Below are 11,085 nucleotides of genomic sequence, written 5' to 3'. Positions count from 1 at the left end.
TATACAGAAAGTGCTGTGAAAGCATTTATTAGATAAAGAAATGTTTCACTCTGGCTAGAACTACTGGCTTTTTTAAAAATTGAAGTATAGTTTATATATAAGTTATAGGTATACAATATAGTGATTCACAATTTTAAAAGATTATGTTCCATTTATAGTTATTATAAAATATTGGCTATATTCCCCTCTAGGAGCTTTATGGTATTTGGTCTTACACTTAGGGGTCTTTAATCCACTTTGAGTTTATTTTTGTATATGGTGTTAGAGAATGCTCTAATTTCATTCTTTTACATGTAGCTGTCCAGTTTTCCCAGCACCACTTATTGAAGAGACTGTATTTTCTCCATGGTATATTCTTGCCTCCTCTATTGCAGATTGATTGGCCACAAGTGCATGGGTTTATTTCCGGGTTCTCTATTCTGTTCCACTGATCCATATGTCTCTTTTTGTGCCAGTACCATACTGTTTTGATGACTGTAGCTTTGTAGTATAGTCTGAAGTCAGGGAGTGTGATTCCTCCATCTCTGTTCTTCTTTCTCAAAATTGTTTTGGATATTCAGGGTCTTTTATGTTTCCATATACATTTTAAAATTATTTGTTCTAGTTCTGTGAAAAATGCCATTGGTATTTTGATAGGGATTGCATTGAATGTGTAGATTGCTTTGGGTACTATGGTCATCTTAATATTAATTCTCCCAATCCAAGAACATGAGATATCTTTCCATCTGTTTGTGTCATCTTCAATTTGTTTCATCAGTGTCTTATAGTTTTCTGAATAGAGGTTTTTTTATCTCCTTAGGTAGGTTTATTCCTAGGTATTTTATTCTTTCTGACGCAGTGGTAAATGGTATTGTTTCCTTAGTTTCCTTCCTGATAGTTCACTGTAAGTGTATCGACATGCAACAGATTTCTGTACATTAATTTTATATCCTGCAACTTTACCAGATTCATTGATGAGCTCTAGTAGTTTTCTAGTGGCATATTTAGGATTTTCTACGTATAGTATCATGTTATCTGCAAACAGTTTACTTCTTTCTTTCGAATTTGGACTCCTTTTATTTATTTTTCTTCTCTGATTGCTGTGGCTAGAACTTCCAAAACTATATTGAATAAAAGTGGCAAGAGTGGGCATCCTTGTCTTGTTCCTGATCTTAGAGGAAATGCTTTCAGCTTTTCACTGTTGACTATGATGTTAGCTGTGGGTTTGTCATATATGGCCTTTATTACGTTGAGGTATGTAGAACTAATGACTTTTTGAGGACTGGTACATTTAAGCTGAGTCTTGAAGGGTAGATAGGAGTTTACCAGGCAAAGGATGAATATCTCAGAACACTAGGGATGATGGACCTTAAAGAGTATTTAGTGCAAACTCCATTCAACACATGCCTTTCCTTCACAGTATTTTCCAAATCTGCCTCATTCCTTTCTATGACCTATGCCTCCAGCCAAGTCAAAGCCAACAGTGCTTTGGCCTCCTCAATTTGGTCAACAGTGATTATATGTAGTAAGAGGTCCAAGATAAAATAAATGCGATAACCACATTTTTGCCAGCTGACCAGATACTCTTTTGATCAAAATAAGGTAATAAAGGACATAATAGGCACACTGTAAGGGGCCTTAAATATTTGTTCCTTTCTCAGCTTCTTTCCTCTCTTTTCCCATCTTTCCCATTTATTAACTATCTTACACTCTTAGGGAACACCAAAATTGAAAAGCTATCACTTACTTTTATTCCTCTGATAGAAACGAAATAGAAAGTGAAGGGCACCATATAATAGAGACCAAAGAGCTCTACTTACTCGTTATTCAGTATTAAAACTATATTAGTTATCCTCTGCTGTGTTACAAATTATCCCCAAAACCTAGTGGTTTAAAACAATAATAAACATTTATTATCTCACATAGTTTCTGTAAGTCAGAAATTCAGTAGATTAGCTGGGTGCTTTCAGCTCATGGTCTTTCATGAGGTTGTAATTAAGATGTCAGCTGGGTGTATAGTCATTTGAAGGCTTGAATGGGGCTAGAGGATCTACTTCAAATATGGTTCACTTACATGACTGTTGGCAAGAAGCTTAAGCCCTCTCCATGTGATCTCTTCATAGGGATCTTTGATACATAGAAGCAGGGTAAATTAGCAGAGAAAACATGAATCATTAGATGGTATTAGTATAACTAGATTACTGTGTGAAATTAACTTGGATCCCTATTTTATATCACATAAAAGTTCCATATAGATTAAAGGCCTAACTATAAAGGTAAAATTATAGAACTAATGGAAGAAAATATAATAGAATTTCTTTGAGAAATTTGGGATGGAAAAATATTTCTTAAACAAGACCCTGTAAGCCTAAAATATAAGGTGAAAAAATGATGGATGCAACCACGTTAAATTAAGGATTTCTGTTCAACAGAGGATGTCAGAGACAAATGAACAGATGAGTCACAGATAAGATATTTTCAATGTTTGAATATCTGTAATAAACAAGGGACTCATGCATATCAACAAGGAAAAAGTGGAAAACACAATAATGAAGTGGCAAAGGGTCTTAATGTACACATCATTGATGGGGAAAGGTGAAAGACTAATAAGTTTATGAAGAGATGCTCAACCTATCTAAAAATCAGAGAAGTGCAAATTAAAACAATTGGATGCTTCTATACACTGATAAGGTGGGCAAAATTTATTGCACAAAACCAAATGTTGGTAAGGAAGTTGGAAAAAGGAAATCCTTATGTACTGCTGTTAGAAGTTTGAAGTGGAATAGCCACCTGGGAGAGCAATCTGTTAGTGAAGAGTGGGTATATCTGCAGAGCAACTGCTGTATAGGTTTATGAGGTCTTGTCCACAGCAACACTGCTTGTGGTAGGAGCTCACTAGAGGCACCCAAGAGTCCACCATTACAGGAATGGAGAAGTAAAAAGTGATGCACAGAATGCATAATTCAGAAGCTCAGAACCAGATATACCTATACGACAAGGGTAAACTGTTTAAACTTGTGCTTCATAAGGGCAGAAAGTAGATCAGTGGTTTCCAGGGCCTGGGAAAAGGGGAATGGGGAGTAACTACTAATGGGTTTGAGGTTTACTTCTGGGATGATGAAACTATTCTGGAATCAGATAATGGTGATTGTTGCACAATGTTTTGAACATACTAAAACCCACTAAATTACACACTTAAAAAAACACTAAAAAAAAAAAATCAGGGCTTCCCTGGTGGTGCAGTGGTTAAGAATCCGCCTGCCAATGCAGGGGACACGCGTTAAAGCCCTCGTCCGGGAAGATCCCACATGCTGTGAAGCAACTAAACCCATGCACCACAACTACTGAGCCTGCGCTCTAGAGCCCGCGAACCACAACTACTGAGCCCATGTGCCTAGATCCCGTGCTCCGCAAAAAGAGAAGCCACAATGAGAAGCCCACACGCAACAACGAAGACCCAACACAGCCAAAAATAAAAACAAATAAAAGTTTTTTTAAAAATCAGTGAACATATCCACTGTAGAAAATACAGATAAGCAAAAAAATTTCCAAAAAGTGAAAAAAAAAAGAAACAAACTGAGTCTATATCTAGGATGACATGTGTAAATTAAAAAACAAATACATGTATACACAAAACATTGTATATCACTAAATGGTACATATATAACCGAGGTTCCATTAAGTATTTTAAAGGGGATGGGGGCTTCCCTGGTGGTACAGTGGTTAAGAATCCATCTGCCAATGCAGGGGACACAGGTTCGAGCCCTGGTCCGGGAAGATCCCACATGCCGCAGAGCAACTAAGCCCCTGTGTCACAACTACTGAGCCTGCGCTCTAGAGCCTGTGAGCTACAACTACTGAGCCTGCGTGCCACAACTACTGAAGCCTGTGCACCTAGAGCCTGTGCTCTGCAACAAGAGATGCCACTGCAATGAGAAGCCCGTGCACTGCAACAAAGAGTAGCCTCTGCTCCCTGCAACTAGAGAAAGTCCACATGCAGCAACAAAGACCCAACACAGCCAAAAATAAATATATAAATTAATAAATTTATTTAAAAAATAATAAGGTGGGTGCCTGGGGGATGGAGGTGAGGGAGAGTAGAACTGGAATGGGAATAGAAATGGTGAATGAAGAAGTGTCATAAAAAAATGACATGATATGACATGACATAAAATAAAACAGGAATGAGGACTGCAGCAGGTAGAATAATAGCACCTCCAAAGATGTCCATGTCCTAATCCTAGGAATGAGTGAATGTTTTACCTTATATGACAAAAGAGATTCTGCAAATGTGATTAGGGATTTTAAAATAGTGAGACTATTCTAGATTATCTGGGTGGGTCCAATGTAATCACAAGGTTATGTAAAAGATGGAAAGGGAAATAAATGAGCCAGAGAAGATGAGGTAGTGATGGAAGCAGGGTCGGAGCGATCCAGCTGTTAGCTTTGAAGATAGAAGAGGTTCATGAGCCAGGAAATGTGGGCAGCCTCTAGAAAGAGGAAAAGTTAAGGAATGGATTCTTTCCTAGAGCCTCCAGAAAGAATGCAGCCTTCATGACATCTTGGTTTTAGTCCCATGTGGCCCATTTCGAAATTCTTACCTAAAGAACTATGTATGTGTTGTTTTAAGCCACTACATTTGTGGTGATTTGCTACAACAGCAATAGGGAACTAATACAGGGACTTGTACAAACCAAAAATAATAATCTGCTGGTCTATGGAAAACAGTTAACTCAATTCTCTGCACTGAAAGCCTCCCCACCAAAGTCTATCTTCCCCCATAAACAATTAGCACTTGGTTCATTCTATGTCTGTTCTAAGAATTACCGTGGCACCTATAATATGAAATTTCTAAAATGTAAGTTCAATTAAACTCATAATTTTTAAAAGATAAAAATACACCTTTTCCACTAATTTCCATGGATATTTGGTTCCTCTATGTATTAATCTGCTTAGGCTGCCCTAACAAAATACCACAAACTGCCTTGCTTAAACAACAGACATTTATTTTCTCACAATTATGGAGGCTGAAAGTGCCAGATCAACATCCGGTAGAGGTGGTTCCTGGTAAGAGCTCTCTTCTCGGCTTGCAGATGGTCATCTTCTCAGTATGTCCACATATGGACTTTCCTCAGTGTGTTTTTGAGGTGATCATAGGAATGGAAAGAGTTCTCAGGTGTCTCTTCTCATAAAGATACTAATCCTGTCAGTTCAGGACCTCACCATTATGACCTCATTTAACCTTAATTACTTCCTTAGAGATCCCATCTCTAAATATAGGCACACTGTGGGTGGGGGTGTAGGGTTTCAGCACAGAAATTTGGGGGGCCTCAAACATCCTGTCCACAACATTGTTTTATTCGATTCATTTTAAGTAACCTTCTTTGAGGACACTGTTGTGACCCTGAACAGTTTTGGTATGAATTTAAAATTTCTCTTAAAAACGTAAGTTGTGTAAGGGAAGAGGAATCATTTGTCTTATTCTCTGTTATATTCCTAGTGCCTAGCACAGAGCTTGTCACATTCTAGGGGTTCAGTAAATATTTATGGAATGAATAAATCAGTCAGTCAGCGAATGGAAATTCTCCTCTAAGCCTTCCTTAGTCAATGGAAAAGAACCAATCCCAGAACTTTCTGTAACACATTACCTATTAAGAAAAGAAAACAGAATATATTAGTTTCCAAGGGCTGTTATAACAAAGTATCACAAACTAGGTGGCTTAAAACAACAGACATTTATTCTCTCACAGTTCTGGAGACTAGCACATTCAAATCAAGACTGATTCCTTCTGGAAACTCTGAGGGAAAATCTGTTCAATGCCTCTTCCTAGCTACTGGTGGCTCTCAGCAATCCTTGGCATTTCTTGGCTTGTAAATGCATCCCTCCAATCTCTGCCTCCATCTTTATATCATCTTCTCTGTGTCCTCTCCTCTTCTTATGACACTAGTCATTGGATTTAAGGTTCACCCAAATCCAGTATGATTTCATCTCACTTGTTAAGTAATTACATCTCCAAAGACCGTATTTCCAAATAAGGTCACATTGTGAAGTTCTGAACACTACAAGGAATCTGATGGCAGATAGATTTCCATCATTAAGTAAATAAATAAATAACACTTCGTGCTATGCCTTATATAAACTGTCAAGGAACCAACTACTGAAATTAATATTTTATGTTATTTGACAATTATTATTGATGCCCTTCCATGAGAGATAAGAGAAGAGAGCAAGAGTCTATCAGATCCATTAGCAAATCAAAAGATAGCTTTCTGTGAATAGAAACTTACTGTATGTGAGTGGGATTCAGATATTGAATTTAGCAGGTAAAAACTTCAAAGGAGCTGTTAAGAATATGTTCAAAGAATTATAGAAAAGTATGATAATAAATAGGAAATCAACAACTAGAAGTTATTAAAATTTGGAATTCTAGAGTTAAAAAGTACTACAATTAAAATGAAAATTTCACTGGACACCTCAAAAGTAGAATTGAGATGGCTGAAGGAAGAATCAGCAAGCCTGAAGATTAGATTAGATCAATAGAAATGATCTAATCCAAAGAATACAGATAAAAAGGACTGAAGAAAAATGAACAGAGCATCAGAGACTTACAGGATAATGGTAAGGGTCCCAACATGTGTTAATGGGAGTCCTCAAAGGAGAAGAGAAAGCCAATGGGTAGAAAAAAAATACATGAAGAAATAATGGTTAAAACTTTTCCAAATATGATTTAAGAGAAAACAAAACATACAATCCAAATGTCAACAAATCCCAAGTAGGATAAAAATAAAGAGAACCACACCTAAACTTATTACAGTCAGACTCCTGAAAACCAAAAACAAAGAGAAAACTGTGAAAGCTGCAAAAGAAAAATGACTCACTATGTATGGAAAAAACAAAAGTATAATTACTGGCTGACTTCTCAGAAACAGGAGCATAGTGGAATGACATATTCAAGGTGTTGAAAGAAAAACAAGTCAACCATGAATTCTACATCCAATTAAACTAGCCTTCAAAGATGAAGGTGAAATAAAAATATTTGCAGAGAAACAAAAATGAGAGAAGTTGTTGCTAGCACACCTGCCTTCCAAAAAATACTAAAGGAAATGATGCTTGACAATAACTTGGATCTGTGGGAAGGAAAGAAGAACGTGGGAAATAGTAAATGTGTGGGTAAATATAGAAGACTACATAATTTTTCTCTTATTTTCTTTGAAAACCACAAGTTTGTTTAAGGCAATAAATATATTACTCTATTATTTGGTTTATAATATATATTATAATAGCATAAAGGAAGGAGGAGGAAATGGAGTTCTACTGGTGAAATAGTGCAATATTTTATCAGAATCAAGTCAGTATAGGAAGACTGTAGAAGACTCTGATAGGTTAAAGATGAATATTGTAATCTAAAGAGCATGCACATTTGTGTGCACACATATACTCTCATACACACACACTAAACCTCATAAACTCATCTAAAAAAATCAACAGAGGAATTAAAATTGTAAGCTAAAAATATTTAACCAAAGGAAAGCAGTATAGGAGAAACCAAAGAACAAAAAGCACAGAGAAAACAAATCCAGAACAACAGACACAATTCTAAGCATATCAATAATTACATTAAATTGTACTGGACTAAAAACTCCAATTAATAGGCAGAACAATCAGATGGGATTAAAAAGCATATTCTGTTTACAGGAGAAATACTTTATATTTAAAATACAACACATCAAATGTAATAGGATGGGAAAAGGTATACCAAGCAAACAGTAACCATAAGAAAACTGGAGAGGCTATATTAGAATAGATTTTAATAACAAAAATATCGCTACAGACAGAGAGGGATATTTCATAATGACAAAAAGGTTAATTCATCAAAAAGTTACAACAATTACAAATATACTTGCACCTAACAAGAGAGCCCCAAAATATGTGAAGCAAAATTTGACGAAATCAAAGGAGAAATAGACCATTCAGTAACTATAGTTGATATTTCAATATTTCTCTCTCAATAATTGATAATACTAATAGATATGACAAGAAGCAAATCAGAAAGGATACAGAATACTTGAATATTATTAAACAGCTAGAATGCTCTACCCAACAACAGTAGAATATACATTCTTCTCAAGTACACATGAAACATTCTATAGAATAGACCATATGCAAGGTGATAGAACAAGTCACAATACATTTATAAGGACTGAAATCATACAAAGAACATTCTTTGACCACAGTAGAATTAAATTAGAAATAAAGAGCAGAAGGAAATCTGGAACGTCTCCATAGAGTTGGAAATTAAACAGTACACTTCTAAATAAATCATAGGTCAAAGAAGAAATCACCAGAGATATTAGAAAATATCTTCTACTGAATGAACACAAAATCATGCCATAGCAAAAGTAATGGAAAGCAGGTAAAGTGGTGCATAGAGAGAAACTTATAGCTTTAAATGCTTCTATTAGAAAAGAAATGATTTAAAATCAATAACTTAAAAAATCAACTAACTAAGCTTTCATCTTCAGAAATTAGAAAAAGAAGAGCAAATCAAACCCCAAGTAAGTAGAATGAACAAAATAATAGTGCCCACAGCAGAAATTAAAAGAAAAAAACTAGCAGAACAATAGAGAAAAGTCAGTGAAACTGATGGTTGGTTCTTTGAAAAGACCTATGGAATTGACAAAACTTTAGTAAAATGACCAAGAAAAAAGAGAAAAGATACAGATTACCAAAATTAGGAATGAAAAGGAAACATCCTGAACTCTACAGAAATTTAAAAGATTATGAAGAAATATTATGAACAACCTTATGCCAACAATTTGATAACTTAGCTGAAATGGGCAAATTCATAGATAGAAATTATCAAATTGACTCGAGAAGAAATATAAAATCTGAATAGACCTATATCAAAGACATTAAATTATCTGACTTACTAAAAAATCTTCCTATAAAGGAAAGTCCAGGCCCAGATGGCTTTACTGGTGAACTCTATCAACATTTAAGGAATTGATAATACCAATACAACACAAATCCTTTCAAAACTAGAAGCGAATGGAACACTTTCCAGCTCATTTTACTGATACCAAAGTTTCAAAGATATCACAAGAAAACTACAGACCAATATCCATCATGAATATAAATGCTAAAATTCTTAGAATAGTAACTGTGTATAATACTGTATAAAAAAGATTATACATTATGACCAAATAGGTGTATCCACTAAGGCAGGCTAGTTTAACATCTGACTATCAATTAATGTAATACATGTAGTAGTAACAGACTAAAGCAGGGGTCAGCAAACCACAGCTCAGAGACCAAATCTGGCATGACTTTTGTTTTTTTAAATAAAGTTTGATTGGAAAACAATCATGCCCACTCATTTACACGTGCTCTATAATTGCTTCCATTCTACAATAAAACAGAGTTGATCGGTTGCAACAAAGATCATATAGCTCACAAAACCAAAAATACTTACTATATGGCCGTTTCTGGAAAATGTTGCTGACCCCTAGCCTAAAGGGGAGTATGACAATCTCAAAATATGTAGAAAAAGCTTTCGATAAAGTATCAATATTTACAATACATCAGAAATCAAATCATTTGCAACTGTGTAAATTTAAAACGAAAAAATTTAGATGTGAATTTAAAAAAAGAAAAAGCATTTGATAAAATGCAACAAACATTCATGATAAAGCTCTCAACAAACTAGGAAAGAGAGAAAGAAACATCTTTAATTTGATAAAAGGCAGCTACATAAAACCTACAACTAACATCACGCTTAAAGATAAAAGACATTGCTTTTCCCCTGACACTAGGTACAAAGCAAAGATGTTCACTCTCACTACTTGTATTCCACACTAGACTGGAGCTTCTAGCCAGTGCAGTAAGGCAATGAATACAAAATCAGTACATAACCAACTAGAAATGAAATTAAGAAAACAATTACATTCATAATAGCATCAAAAATTAAAGTATTTAGAATGAAGTTAACAAAAGAAGTGCAGAACTGTACACTGAATATTATACATTGTCAAGAAAAATTAAAGACTGAAATAAATGGACATATATCCCATGCCTGCAAACTGAAGACTCAATATTGCTTAGAAGTCCACTTTTCCGAAATTGATATATAGATCCAGTGCAGGCTACCTAAATCAGCAGGCTTGTTTTTGGTGAAAATCGATAAGCTGATACTAAAATTTATATGAAAATCTAAAGGATCAAGACTAGCCAATATGATTTTGAAAAAGAGCTAAGTTTGAAAACTTACATGACATACTCCCCAAATTTACCATAAAGATATAGTAATCAAGACAATGTGGTATTAGCATAAAGACAGACATAGATCAGAGGAACCGAACAGAGTTCAGAAATAAAGTCATGCATATATTGTCAATTAATTTTCAACAAAAGAAAGTAATTCAATGGGAAAAGGATAGTTTTTTCAACAAATGATACTGAAACAACTGTAGAGTGTTAGGTAACGAACTAGTTCTTTCTTTGCATAAAAATTAACTTGAAATGGATCATAGTGCTAAATGTAAGAACTAAAACTAAACTCTTCTAGAGAAAATCACGAGAGAAAAATCTTTAATCTTAGGTTAGGCAATGATTTCTTAAATATAATCAATGGCATATTGACAAATTAGGCTTCATCAAAGGTAAAAATGTTGCTCTTCAGAAGACACTACTAGGAATGAAAAAAAAAAAACAGAACAAAAAGACAAGCCACAGACTGAAAGAAAATATTTGCAAAACATATATCTAATAAAGAACTTATATCCAGAATATATTAAGAATCCTTAAAAATCAAAAATAAGAAAATCAACAACACAATCTAAATAGGCAAAAGAAACTTTAACAGAACTAGGCAATAAAGATATATGAATAGCAACTAAGCACATGAAGAGATGCTCAACATTATTATTCACTGTGAATTATTATTCACTGTTTTAAAACACAATTATTTACTATTATATACTACTACTATAATATATTCTATATATACTATATAGAATGGATAAAATTTTAAAGGCTTTTGACACCAAATATTGGAGAAGAGGTAGAGAAACTGGGACCCTCATATGTTGTAGGTGGAAATGTAAGAT

Source organism: Stenella coeruleoalba (assembly GCF_951394435.1).
Source record: "Stenella coeruleoalba genome assembly, chromosome: 3".
NCBI classification, from domain to species: Eukaryota; Metazoa; Chordata; class Mammalia; order Artiodactyla; family Delphinidae; genus Stenella; species Stenella coeruleoalba.
Note: the sequence above shows the minus strand (reverse complement) of the source record.